The sequence below is a fragment of the Meles meles genome, chromosome 14, assembly GCF_922984935.1.
Source record: "Meles meles chromosome 14, mMelMel3.1 paternal haplotype, whole genome shotgun sequence".
Lineage (NCBI taxonomy): Eukaryota > Metazoa > Chordata > Mammalia > Carnivora > Mustelidae > Meles > Meles meles.
The window spans coordinates 84,731,374-84,743,496 of record NC_060079.1 but is presented as its reverse complement, the minus strand read 5'-3'; positions in this window follow the sequence as shown (position 1 = coordinate 84,743,496).

The following is a 12,123-nucleotide window of genomic DNA, read 5'->3' as shown; positions in this document are numbered from 1 at the left end:
TAAATAACAAAGCAATTTCCGTTCAACAGGAAGTCACTAAAATGCATTTCTGCTCCCGTTCTAATATGTGAGCAAGTCCTGTAGCGATGCAGCCAGAACAAACCAGAAACGGACAGACCTTTCCCCAACGTGCTTCTCTCTTTCCAGTAGAAGGGAGGCGACGTGCCCATCCTGGTGTCACCTGCCCGCCTGCTCGTTCCGGGGCCACCCCACCCTCCCAGGACCCCGCCAGAGCTGCTGCCGCGGCGCTCACTGGAGGTGATGGGATCGTTCCCCCAGACCCCATCCGGTATCGACGCACACACGTGTACACACGACAGTACACACACGTGTACATCCTTACAGACGCTACCGACAGACTGAGCATTATGTTTGGGGATTTCTTTCAGATTTGTTGGGTTGACAGGAACATTTTCAAGAAACACCACAACTGCGCCTGCCTGCTCCCCAGTATCCCATTCCTCTGCTCCTTATTCACTCACGAGTGTGTCGGCAGGAAACCTGACCACGGACGACGCGCAGCCGGAATAATGTGAATGACTAACATAGATGTGGGTTATTGTCATCCTTGAGGAAATCTCGTGGCACCCCATTGAAAAGGGGAAAACTACGGAGCAGATGTTCACTGGAATTGTCAATCTTGTCTGAGCAGGTGCTAATATGTCATAATTATCCCTTCTGGTGCTGGGTGTTTAGGATTTTGGTTCCCACCTAGTCAATCACGGCTGCCATTGTTAAGCTACGCACATCGCTGATACGCTGGGTAATAACCAGATAGGATTTAATATTTGACATTTACCGTCAATTACCTTCTTCTGACATCCATCTCCTCTACACCAATATCTGTAGATTGGGCCTCCTTGTGACTTTTGGATAAAATAAATAGAACCGCAGGGTTTAAAAAAAAAAAAAGAAATACAAGGGAAAAAACAGCCATGTGGCGACCTTGATTGTGCCGCGTCTGGTCCCCCAGGAACGGTGCCCTGGAAGCGCGACCTGACGCTGATTTTGCGCACGTGCGGGAGGACTTACTCTCAAAGGTTTGGCTCTTCCTCTCCCTCACTGTAGGGGACGGCTAATCTCTGCTTTCATCCACAAATGGGGAGGCTGAAATGGCTTCCGTAAGCCAGGGGGGTCAGTCACGTGGAACTCTGCAGAGCCAGGACCAACCAAGATCCCCTCCAGCATCTTAACTTTCTGTATTTTCAATCGCAAAATCAAGTGGAGAGCAGAAACGGCCATGGGAACGAGGCGGGGCTCAGACGTCACTGGCCTGGGCTGGAATCCACGCTCTGCCACTTTCTGGCAAACTCAGGGAATCTCCTATCCTGCCTGCACTCTGGTTTCTTTTCCTGTGGTTTCCATGGGAATAAGTGCGGTCATGCTCTCCAGGCCTGAGCACTGTGCCTGGCCCAGAGCGGGGGCAGAGCTGTTCGTGCTGGTGGCCCTCCGTGCGGCCTTTCCGCACGGAAATGGAAGTCGCCTCTGAACCTGACACCTCAAGGGCTTGATGACGATAGGTCTGTGGGGGCTGGGCCCTCCCATCGGCTGGGGCAGCTCCCAGGTGAGGTCCTCACCCTCGAGTACAGGACACCAGGTGAGCCAGGACCTTCCGGGGCAATGGGTGAGGGGACCCCAGAGTGCAGGTGCTTCCCACATGGACCTCTGTCACCGGGATATTGAGGCTGCAGGAGAGGCCCAGACAGTGGGGCTGCCCCAGGCGCTGGAGCTGGTTCTGGATATCACAACTCCATTTAGACTCACGTTCCCCAGTCGGTGCCATGGAGGGCACCAAGAAAGGTCCTCAGTAGTGAGGCTGGGTGTCCCTTTCCCTTGGCGTTACAGCGAGGGTGCTGCCTCCCACAGCCCCAGGGCGCACCTGCCACACAGAGACAGTTGGAGGTGCCCGGGAAGTCCCAGTCCCAAGAAGTATGCAGAGAAATAGAGAAGTCTTCCTTGGTGGGTATTCTTATCTACAACCCAGCCGGAGACCCCAGGAAGTTTCTGTAAAGGATGTCATCCGGGAGACTGCATGCATTACTTTATCCTAAAGACACACACGCACACACACACGCACCACAAGCATGCACGCAAGATCTAGCCGGTTGCATTTCCGGGCTATAATGCACGGCTTACAGACCAAATTCCACACTGTTTCCGCTCATTCTCACCGCGTTTTCCACCTGTGAGCTCGAGGGAGGGTTCAGCACTGCTGTGGAAGTCGGGGGGACCTTCCCTCTGGGGTGGGGGGACCTGATGCTGGCTTGGTCTGAGGTGAGGGGCACCCTTGGTCCTTCCACCGTCATCCCACTAACTTCTCTTGACTTTCTGTTGACCTGAAGACCTGCACTTCTCCTCAGCTTGGAGCCCCTGCCTGGAGATGAGCCAACGTCGGAGCGCACTGCTTTCTAAGGGTGTACTTAGGGGTCACGTCCAAGGATTGTGCAACTTTCCAACGTTTTCATTGTGGGTGTTGGTAGGTCAGAATTGGGGGGGTGGGTGACAGAGGTTTTCTTTTTAGAAATAATGTAACAGAAAATAAACAGAAATCACCGTTCTGGAAGTCACTCTCGTCAATTAGAGAAGTGTGCCAGCGGTCGTCCGTCTCCTTCTCAGACACGCTGGCCATAAGCCCGCTAGTGAGATGCATCACCCCAGTGACAACACCAAACTGTCTCAGAAAGTGTTTTCCCAAGTTGTTAAACGCTCCCGATTCCCTGCAGATGAAGGAGGCTGGTTTCAAGGGAATCCTGCTTCAGGTTTAAATCGGAAAGGAGGCGCGTGCGTCTGACAGCCAAGTAGTATTAGGACTTCAAAGCAAAGCAAACGGAGCTGGACCGAGTCATTTTGCAATAAAATGGGAAGTCGAGTAATAGTGCCCTTTTAAGCCACTTAGGACTTTTAAGACTTCAAATAAAAAGTGATCAGCACAGACAGATAAACAATGTAAGCCGCGGTTTGCCTGGGGCGAGGCCCTCGTGACTCAGACGGACAAGGCCTGTCCAGCGGCCGCACACTGGTAATCTCTCCCAGTGACGACGGCTTCCGGACCTCATACCCTCCCAACAGCCTACGTCCACCACCTCACGGATGCCGGCTACTCGAAAACGTTCCTTTTTCAATTTAGCAGCATAAACAAATTACGGGAGAAAGCACGGAATGTGAGAAAGTCGCTTGTTTTTCTGAGTTGAGCTTGTCTCGGTTTTTGCTTTAGTTACCGAGCGGTATCACCCATGGTGGGGGTAGTGGGGGCCGCTCTGCTCCCTTCCCAAGCGCGCTGTCTGACCTTGTGGGAAATGAGGAAAGACGCTGGCCCCCGGGGAATTTCGTCCCAACGCAAGAGGTACCCTGCCCCAGACACAATGCTCATCACAGAAACAAAAATGTTTGGAGTCAAGAACATGGGAGTGGTTGGACCTCGGTTGGGCCCGTGCCCAGAACCCACCACCTCTGCTTGTCCTCGGTGGGTGTCTGCTCCAGGAGACGCCGGGGTCAGGGGCGGGGTGGCAGCCAGCGCCTCCACAGTCTGGGAGCTTGGCTCTTCCAACACGTCCCTGCTCCCCCTGGCTCACACCTTCCCCGAGGCCATTGCAGAAAATGTGCCAAATCGGCGGCGGCGGCAGGGCAAGGCCGGGGTGTGGGTGCAAACGGAAACCTGCCGGCAGCTTCTGTCTCAGGAGCGGCGGCACACCTCGCGGGCACCAGTCCGTGCCCCCTCGTCCAGCTGGCACGGGCGTGCCGGGCACACGGCACATTTCTCTAAGCACGCAGCTCGTCTGTCTCCTGTTCCTGCCTGGGACGCCGTTGTGCGGCGGCAGCCAGAGTGGAATTTGCCAGATCATCCTGGCAGAGGGGCCGACTGCTGACGAGTTTAACCTCCCTGCGCGTGGAGAGCTGGAGCGAAGCAGCTGGGCTGCTCAGAAGGCTCCGTGAATCCTTCCCGGCTTTCCCGGCAGGCGGTGGGACGTCAGGACAGACCGACCCCGGCGCCGTTGTCGAAGCGTGGGGGCTGGTGGGGGGCGTGTGTTTCCGAACCTGACCACGTTGCTGGAGTCGAAGGAGTAGGATCCGGGCTTGCCGTTCCCGTCCACATAATCGACAGCCAAGTCGAAGGAAATGCACCAGCAGCTATTAGGATTAAGCCAGCAAGGCTATTGTCCCTTTAAATTGAAAAAAAAAAAAAAAGAAAAAAGAAAGAAAGAAAGAAAGAAAAATATTCTACGAGTTCTACAGGAAAAAAATGTCATATTTGTATAGACCCAAATCCCCTCTGTTTAAACAGGGTGATTAGTATCTGCTCCTGTAGGAAATTAAATCCAGGGAAGAACAGCAATCTGCAGATATGCAGATTTCTGGGCAGAATGGCCATCTCTGGGTAGGGAGCCCGGCTGATTAATCTGCGTCCTCAGAATACAAAATGAAACACTGAGCTCTCCTGGGCGAGCGCGAGAAATGACTTTTCCCTCCCGCATGACGGAGAGAAAAGGACCCGACACAAACATGAGGGAAGGGTCGTGTGCCCCATGCGGGGCGAGGCTCCCAGTTAAAACTCCGGGTCACGTTCGCAACAGCTAACTGTTTCCTGCAGGGCCGCGGGGCTGGGCCTGCTGCTTGCAAAGTTCTCCCCAGCCGTTTCTGAGGACATGCAGGACCCCCTACCCAGGGTCCCCTTGATGCCTCCTAGCGCTCCTCCTCCGCCCCTCCCCCGGGGCATGCACTGGGGAGGGGGGACCCGCTCTGGGGAGGGACCCTCTTCCCTGCGGCGCCCACAGACACCGCCCCACACCGGGGCTCTCTTTCTGAAAGGCCGGAAGCAGCAGATCAATTTTTTAATTTAAAGTGTAACACCGGAAACTTAATTTGCAAATGTAAATTCCTCCCCTCATAATCCAACCCTCTCCCATCGTTTCTCAATGCCGGTGTGGGCACAGCATTCGGGACGGAAAGAACGTGAGGCTTCTGATCATTGAATAATGATGCTATTTATTTTTTTCAAAAAAATATTTACAGCAAGATGCAAAATGTCATTTTCAGTGGGATTTTTTTGTCGTTACTGGAAACTCAAGCCTGTTATTCTGAACCATTCAGGGTCTCTCCAATAATTGTATAGAAGTAGGCATTATGCTATATTATTAAAGCTGTAATTTCCTGCTGAATCTGTCTGGATGTTTCTTTTTATCACTTGGCAATTTCTATCTAGTTATAGCATAATTAAGTTTCCTGACCCCTGCTCGCTCTCTTAACAGGACGCTTAGAAATATACTAGAGCTGAAGATCTTCAGGCTGATGTCCTCTCTCCTCACACAGTAATGGAATAAAATTATTAATCCAGTAATTGTACAGAACACATTACTTTGCATTGAATGTTCCTGGTTCTCATTTTCTGTCGGTGACAATCAGCCTGAGGGTACAAATCATTTCGGCAGGAGCACGGCCCTTGAAGAAAGCCTCTCATTCTCGCTCCTGGAACTACACCTAGGCGGCTGGGATAATTCAGGGGCTAAGGCGGCGTGAGGCTCCAGCCAGCAAGACAAAGCTAATAAAATGGACTAAGGAACACGGTTTTCCTGCCTGCTGCTCCTGCGCGGAAATGCGCACCACCCACGGGATGGCAAAGCCTTGCCCCCAGGGCCGTGCTCACTGACCCCGGGGCCATCATAGCCCAGAGGGAACTCCAGTTGCCCCTGGGCAGTTAGAAGACACCTGGAGCTCCGTCTGCAACTCCGTGCGCCAGAGACTTGGGGCTGTTTTGGGTCCCATCCTGCAGGACCGGCTGGGAGGGCGGCCATAGGACGGCAGGCGGGGCTCAGCTCCCACGGAAAGTGCCCAACAAGCCGGCAGAGGCCATGTGCCCATCCGCTCACTACGCCCACAGATGGTCCTTCATGGGGAAGAGAGATGCCATCAAATGCAGCTCAGATCAACAAAGCAGGTCTAGAGGGAACATACCTCGGCTTAATAAAGGCCATACTCGAAAACCCCGCAGCCAACACCATCCTCAGTGGGGAGAAACAGAGTACTCTCGCCATAGGTCAGGAGCAAGACGGGGATGTCCTCGCTCACCGCTGCTACCCAACTCGGGACTGGAAGTCCCAGCCTCCGCAATCAGACAACAGAAGAAACCACAGGCATCCGGACTGGTAAGGGAGAAGCAGAACCCTCACTGTCTGCAGATGACACGGTATCACACATAGAAAACCCCAGAGACGCCACCAAAACACTACAGACCTGATAAATGAGCTCAGCAAAGTCACAGCAAAATCGATGTTCAGAATCTGCTGTCTCTCCGCACTAATAATGGAGCATCGGAGAGAGATTAAGAGAGCAACCCCATCTGCGATTGCACCAGTATAGTAAAATGCCTAGGAATAAACTTCAGCAGAGAGGGGGACGACCTGCGCTCCGAAAACTGTAAACACAGGCGAAGGAAACTAGAGATGACACAAAGGACAGAAAGACATTCCATGCTCGTGGATCGGGAGAACAAATGTTGTTGACACGTCTGTGTTACCAGAGCAACGTACACAGTCGTCGCAGTCCCTCCCAAAATACCAACAGCATTTTCCACAGAACTAGAATAAACAATCCTAAAGTTTTATGGAACCACAGAAGACCCCAAGTCGCCAAAGCAACCCCGAAGAGGAAGAACAAAACGGAGGCCTCGCAGTTCCAGGCTTCCAGCTCGGTGACAAGCTGTGGTCGTCCAAACAGTGCGGTCCTGGCACAAAAATAGACACAGAGGTCAATGGAACAGAAAACCCAGAAATAAACCCACGGTTACGTGGTCAGTTAATCTCGGACAAAGGGGGCAAGAATATACAATGGGGAAAAGTCTCTTCAACCAATGTTGTTGGAAAACCAGGACAGCTACACGCAGAAGAATGAAACGGAACTGTTTTCTCAGACCAGACGCAAAAAATAAAATCGAACTCAGAATGGGTTAAAGACCTGAGTGAGACCGAAACCACAAATCCCGGAGGAGAGGGAGGAGAGCTCAGGCAGTAACCTCTCTGACACTGGTCGCTGGCTTTCTAGGTGTGTTTCCTGAAGCAAAGGGAAGAATAAGCTACTGGAACTTCATGAAAACAAAGAGTTTCCGCACAGTGTAGGAAACGACCAAAAAACTAAATGACAGCTTACAGAATGGGAGAGGATATCTGCAAATGACGTAGCCAGTAAAGGGCTGGCATCCCAAACCTATAAAGAACTGATACAACACAACATCCCCCAAATAAATAACCCAATTAAAAGTGGGCAGACGTCATGGCAGAGACTTCTCTAAAGGAGACATACACGTGGCCAGCAGACACAGGGAAAGATGCTCAGTGTCACTCTTCATCAGGGAAACGCACATCCACAGCGAGGTGTCACCTGGCACCTGTCAGCTCGGCGAGAATCAACAGCACAGGAAACAGCAGGAGTGGGCCAGGACGCGGGGAAAGGGGAGCCGCGTGCACCGTGGGAGGGAGCGCAGGCTGCGGCAGCCGCCGTGGAGAACAGCGTGGGGGTCCTCAGAAAGTCAAGCTGAGCTGCCCTCCGGCCCAGCGATCGGTCTATATATACCATGGAGTATGACTCAGGCATGGAACCTTGAAATCTTGCCGGTACAACGGCAGGGATGGAGCTATGAAGCAGCAGAGAGAGACAAACCCCACATGGCCTCACTCGTGCGGAATATAAGACACAAAACAGACGAGCCGAGAGCAAAGAAGAAAGAGAGGAGGCTCCACTGTGGAGAACACACGGCCGGTCGCCAGAGGGGAGGTGGGCGGGGGTGGGGCAGAGGATGGGGACGGAGGTGCACCTGTCGTCGCGAGCCCCAGGACTGCAGAACGGCTGAGTCGTGATACTGTGCCACACGGCAGGTTAATAAACGGGGATAAATAAATAAACAAACAAACAATAACGTCTGCAAGATACCTGAGATTAAACAGAAAGGAAAAAAGGAAAGCCAAGGGGGCATGATTCGGCGGGGTCACTGCCTTGAGCCTCGACCCGCTGGAGTGAACTCGTGGGCGGCGAGCGGGCCAGGAAGAGGACCTGCTCCGCGCTGGTGAAAACCTTGCGCGCGCCTGACGGCCGGGAGGACAGATGGCCACCCCCACCCCCATCTTGGTGGAGACGCTGCGGATCCTATGCTGAAGCGAAACGGAGCAACATCTTTGACCGCGAACGCTTACGGTCGGGTGTGTGACTTCAACAGGAAAACCAAACGTGTGTGCTCACGAAAACAGGCTCGCGTGCGACACTCTACGGGTATGTCACAGATGGCCTTCGTTTCCAACGCCTCCACGTGTCCTTGGTCCTCCCTGCATCCCCGGCCCTGCCTCCCTGGTCCCTGCGGAGGGAACTCTTCAAGGCCAGAGCACGGTGCTCAGCAAAGTTCTTCTGGGACCAACCGACCCGTTTATACGCTGAGGCTGGGAACGTCCTTCGCACTGAGAAAAAGGGATGCGGGCCATGTTCGTCCTGCACATAAACGCTAGTGATCAGTGAATAAATACGCTGTGTCAGAGCTCACGGGGCCAGCCTCAGTTTACAGTCGGAAACGGCTTACGCTGAAGCAGCTGTTCCAACGTGCTGTGTGTGCCAAGGACCACCTCTGACTCGATTCACTGCATCACCCCGTGTGGACAGGGAGTCCCAGACACCCCTGCGAAGGCCTGACAGCGCGCCAGACCGCAATGCCGGTGTATCTACATGCAGACGGTATCGGCTGGAATCAATACTTCTCAACGGGAAGCAGTTTTGCCCCCAGGGGACAGCAGGCAACGTCTGGGGACAATCTGGGCTGTCACTCTGGGGACGGGGGTGCTCTAAGCGGGGAGGGAAGCCAACATCCCACGGTGCACGGGACACCCCCTACCCCGCCCCAAGTAAGAAGTCTTCGTTGCAGACGCCAGTAGTGCTGAGCTTGAGAAACCGTGGCGTCAGGGGACAGATATCCGCGGCAAGAAACCAGTCGGCCCGAGAGCCTTGTGCACGCGTCCAGACCAGATACGGAAAAGCACTCAACTTTTCATCCTCCCTGTTCCTCAGCTTCTGAAATTTAAACACAAAAGGGCAAATTTGAAAACATATTTTCAGCTCTCTTATTCTTTCCCAGCTGGAAATAAACGGTCAAGGGAGGGGGAAGGGAACGGAGAGGTTTCTCTTTCCTTCATCCCTGACTTCACTAGAAAAGTGAAAAGCAGACCAGAAAACAAGCGGCTGCCAGTTGAAGGGCGGGCCTCAGGGGTTAGGTCGTGCGTCCACCTGCCGCTCGCAGGGATGTGTGGCACACCCGTGTCAGGGGTGGGGGGACGCGCGGGTGTCGGGGACAGTGGTGGGCGCTCGCGTGCTCGGAAACGGCGCGAGTCAGCACATGAGTGTGCGGAGGAGACTGGACCTCAGGTTTTCATTTTCCTTCTGCCGGAGCCGTTGAAATTTCCTCCAGGTTTCAAACCCTCTAGACCCAAAGAGATGGCAGTTAGTGACGCGGGTGACCACGCTGGCCGTGCCATCTCTGAATTTCTGAAAGCAAACCAATCGAGGCCCACGCGCGTCTGGGGGAGAAGGCCTGACGGGAGCCCCGTCACTTCACGTCCCCTTGTTTCATTGATAAAAATGATCTGGGAAGCAGGAGACTGTGCTGTTTCCTTTGGTTTTCCATGGAGAAGGCTGAAGACATTTCTAAAATAGATCTATTTTCTTTTCATTCTGCAGAATAATGCATGAATGATTATAACATATGCTCTATCTCCCACTTTTTTCCCAGCCCGTGGAAAAGTGCCTGACACCGTAATCACAACTTGTTGGGTTTTCAATCTGATGCTGTCCCATTTTATCACGGTAGTTAAACGTCCATTCTTGTTCGGCGTGATAAATGTTATGGCCATTTAACAGTAACGAAAAAGAGAGACATGTTAAACCAAATATTGCTTCAGATTGTGTCTTTTATTCTCCTTTATCATCATATCTTAATTTATAGTATAATCATCATTATCACAACCGTCAGCCCCATTTAACCTCGCGCGATCTCCCATGATTCTCTGCCGTCAGTCCTGATTGCCTGCCTTCTGCTGACGGCCTGATAATGGCTGACAGATTAGCCCTCCCCAAGAGGAAGACAATGATATATAGAACAGCGCGGCGCGCGCTATATATTAATGAGGGGCTGGCAAAGCTTTGATAAGGCTGCGGAATAATCCATCAGGGCGAGAAGGAGCTTGTAAAAACGGGAGGAACATTTCGTGGGAGAAGCACCTGGGAAGGGTGTAATGACCCAGCCGCGAAACGCCTGTCAGCTGCCTTCCCTCGGTTGTAATTAGCATCAGATACCGGCGCGCGGGTAACCTGAGAAGTTTATCAGCCCCGGATCCAGTCCCGCTCTCTCCACCGCGCGCCCGCCGCCCCGGCTCTTACAACATATTTAGCAAGGCGGCAATTAATAGCTCATTTTCCTTGGCATTAGGAACTGTTTATCTTCCGCACCGGCTCTTATCAGGGGCTGTTGCGGGTGAAAGGCGAGAGTCATCGGCGCTTTTTGTGTCTGGTTGTCGCACTTACTCAGCAAGGCCCGCGCTGCCATTAGGCGCCGCGCTTCGGACGGCTACTTGAGTCTGAATGCGGCGTTATTACAGGTATTATGTGAAATTGCTTGTGTTATGTGAAGGGGATTACGGGGCTCTGGATCGATAACTTGGTGGGCGTCGGGAGTGATTACAGGGCTCCGTCAATTCCCGTCCGGCTGCTGGTGTCGACTCACACGGCGCCGCCTCTTTCATTCCCATCGAGTCCCTCATTTCACTGGTAAATTCCACATATCTCCATTTACTTTAAGTAGCTGATTTGTGTAAAATAAACTGACTTCCGCTTCTGCGTATGCAACAGGCCTAACCCTACGGAGTAACGCAACGTGTAAACACAAGTTCTTTGTCCCTTGCCAAGCGTCGCGTGGGGCGCCGGGGCTGCTGTGACACACGGTAGCGGTGGTCGGAACACCTCGCCGCCCCAGGTTTGGTCTGGGCCACATCTCGCCTCCTCATCTGTCTCTGCCCCTCAGTGTGGGGAGGCCCCTGGGGCCTGCCCACCCTCCCCGGGGGCAGGTGGAAGGACTCGATAAGCAGGTGCACCCGCCCGCCACCCCCTGCCCCCTGCCCCCTTACTTCCATCCCTGCCCTGGGCGGGGGGGCTGTGCTGCTGGGCTACAGCAGACCTGCCCTCCAATGTGTGGGCCGCAAGCCCACCCTGAGCCCTCACCTCGGCCTGCGGGCAGGCTTGCACTCAGCGCGAGCAGGTCAGCGTTCAAGCTCTCCACGCACCATGTCCGACAGAGCATGCTGCCGGAACGTGCGAGGAAGACGGCCAAGGGAACCGTCAAAGAGACGCGAGAAATGCTTTAGGACCAAAGTCCCAATTTTCAACACCAGTAGGAATTTTCTAGAAGGATCAGACCTGATAGGATGCGGGCAGATTCCGTTCCACCTTTCCACAATCTCCGCGCGCCTGGGATCACGTTCCCCTTGGGAATTGTCTTTGAACCTTAACTTGACACTCTCATCAGTGTTTTCTAGGATGTCTGCCCTAAGCGTGGCCCTTGGAAAACTGTGTACTTTTCCACGGATGAATAAAACGTACATACACAAAGTATTTACAGAATCATCAAAAGCAGTCCCCGCAGAAAGCCTCCCCCGTCCACCGTCTACGGCTCCAACAGACAAATGACTCACCAGCCTATTAGTGTGCACAGTTTCTGGTACTGAAGCGACTCAGATAATAGACTGGAGAGGAGGGAAGATGCGTTTATTGTCTGTCCTGGCATCAAATGTCCTTTGCATAAAACTATACCGATTAATCCCACACATCTGGGGCTTTCACATTCACTCACTCACGTCTGGATACTTCTGATGTATTTTGCACAAGTTATAAAACCAGGAGGAAATACAGGATTCTATTTAAAGTGTGATGAATAAAAAAGTCCCTAAACTGTGTCTGTATTTTCAAAACAGCCCTATTGTCCCAGAGAGCATAATATTTAATATGGAGCCAAAATCGAGTATCTTCAAAACCCGCCATTTCTTGGCCCAGTACGCGTCAGCCTTCCTGCAAGGTGCCTGGTTTGCGACGTTATGCACGTGTCCG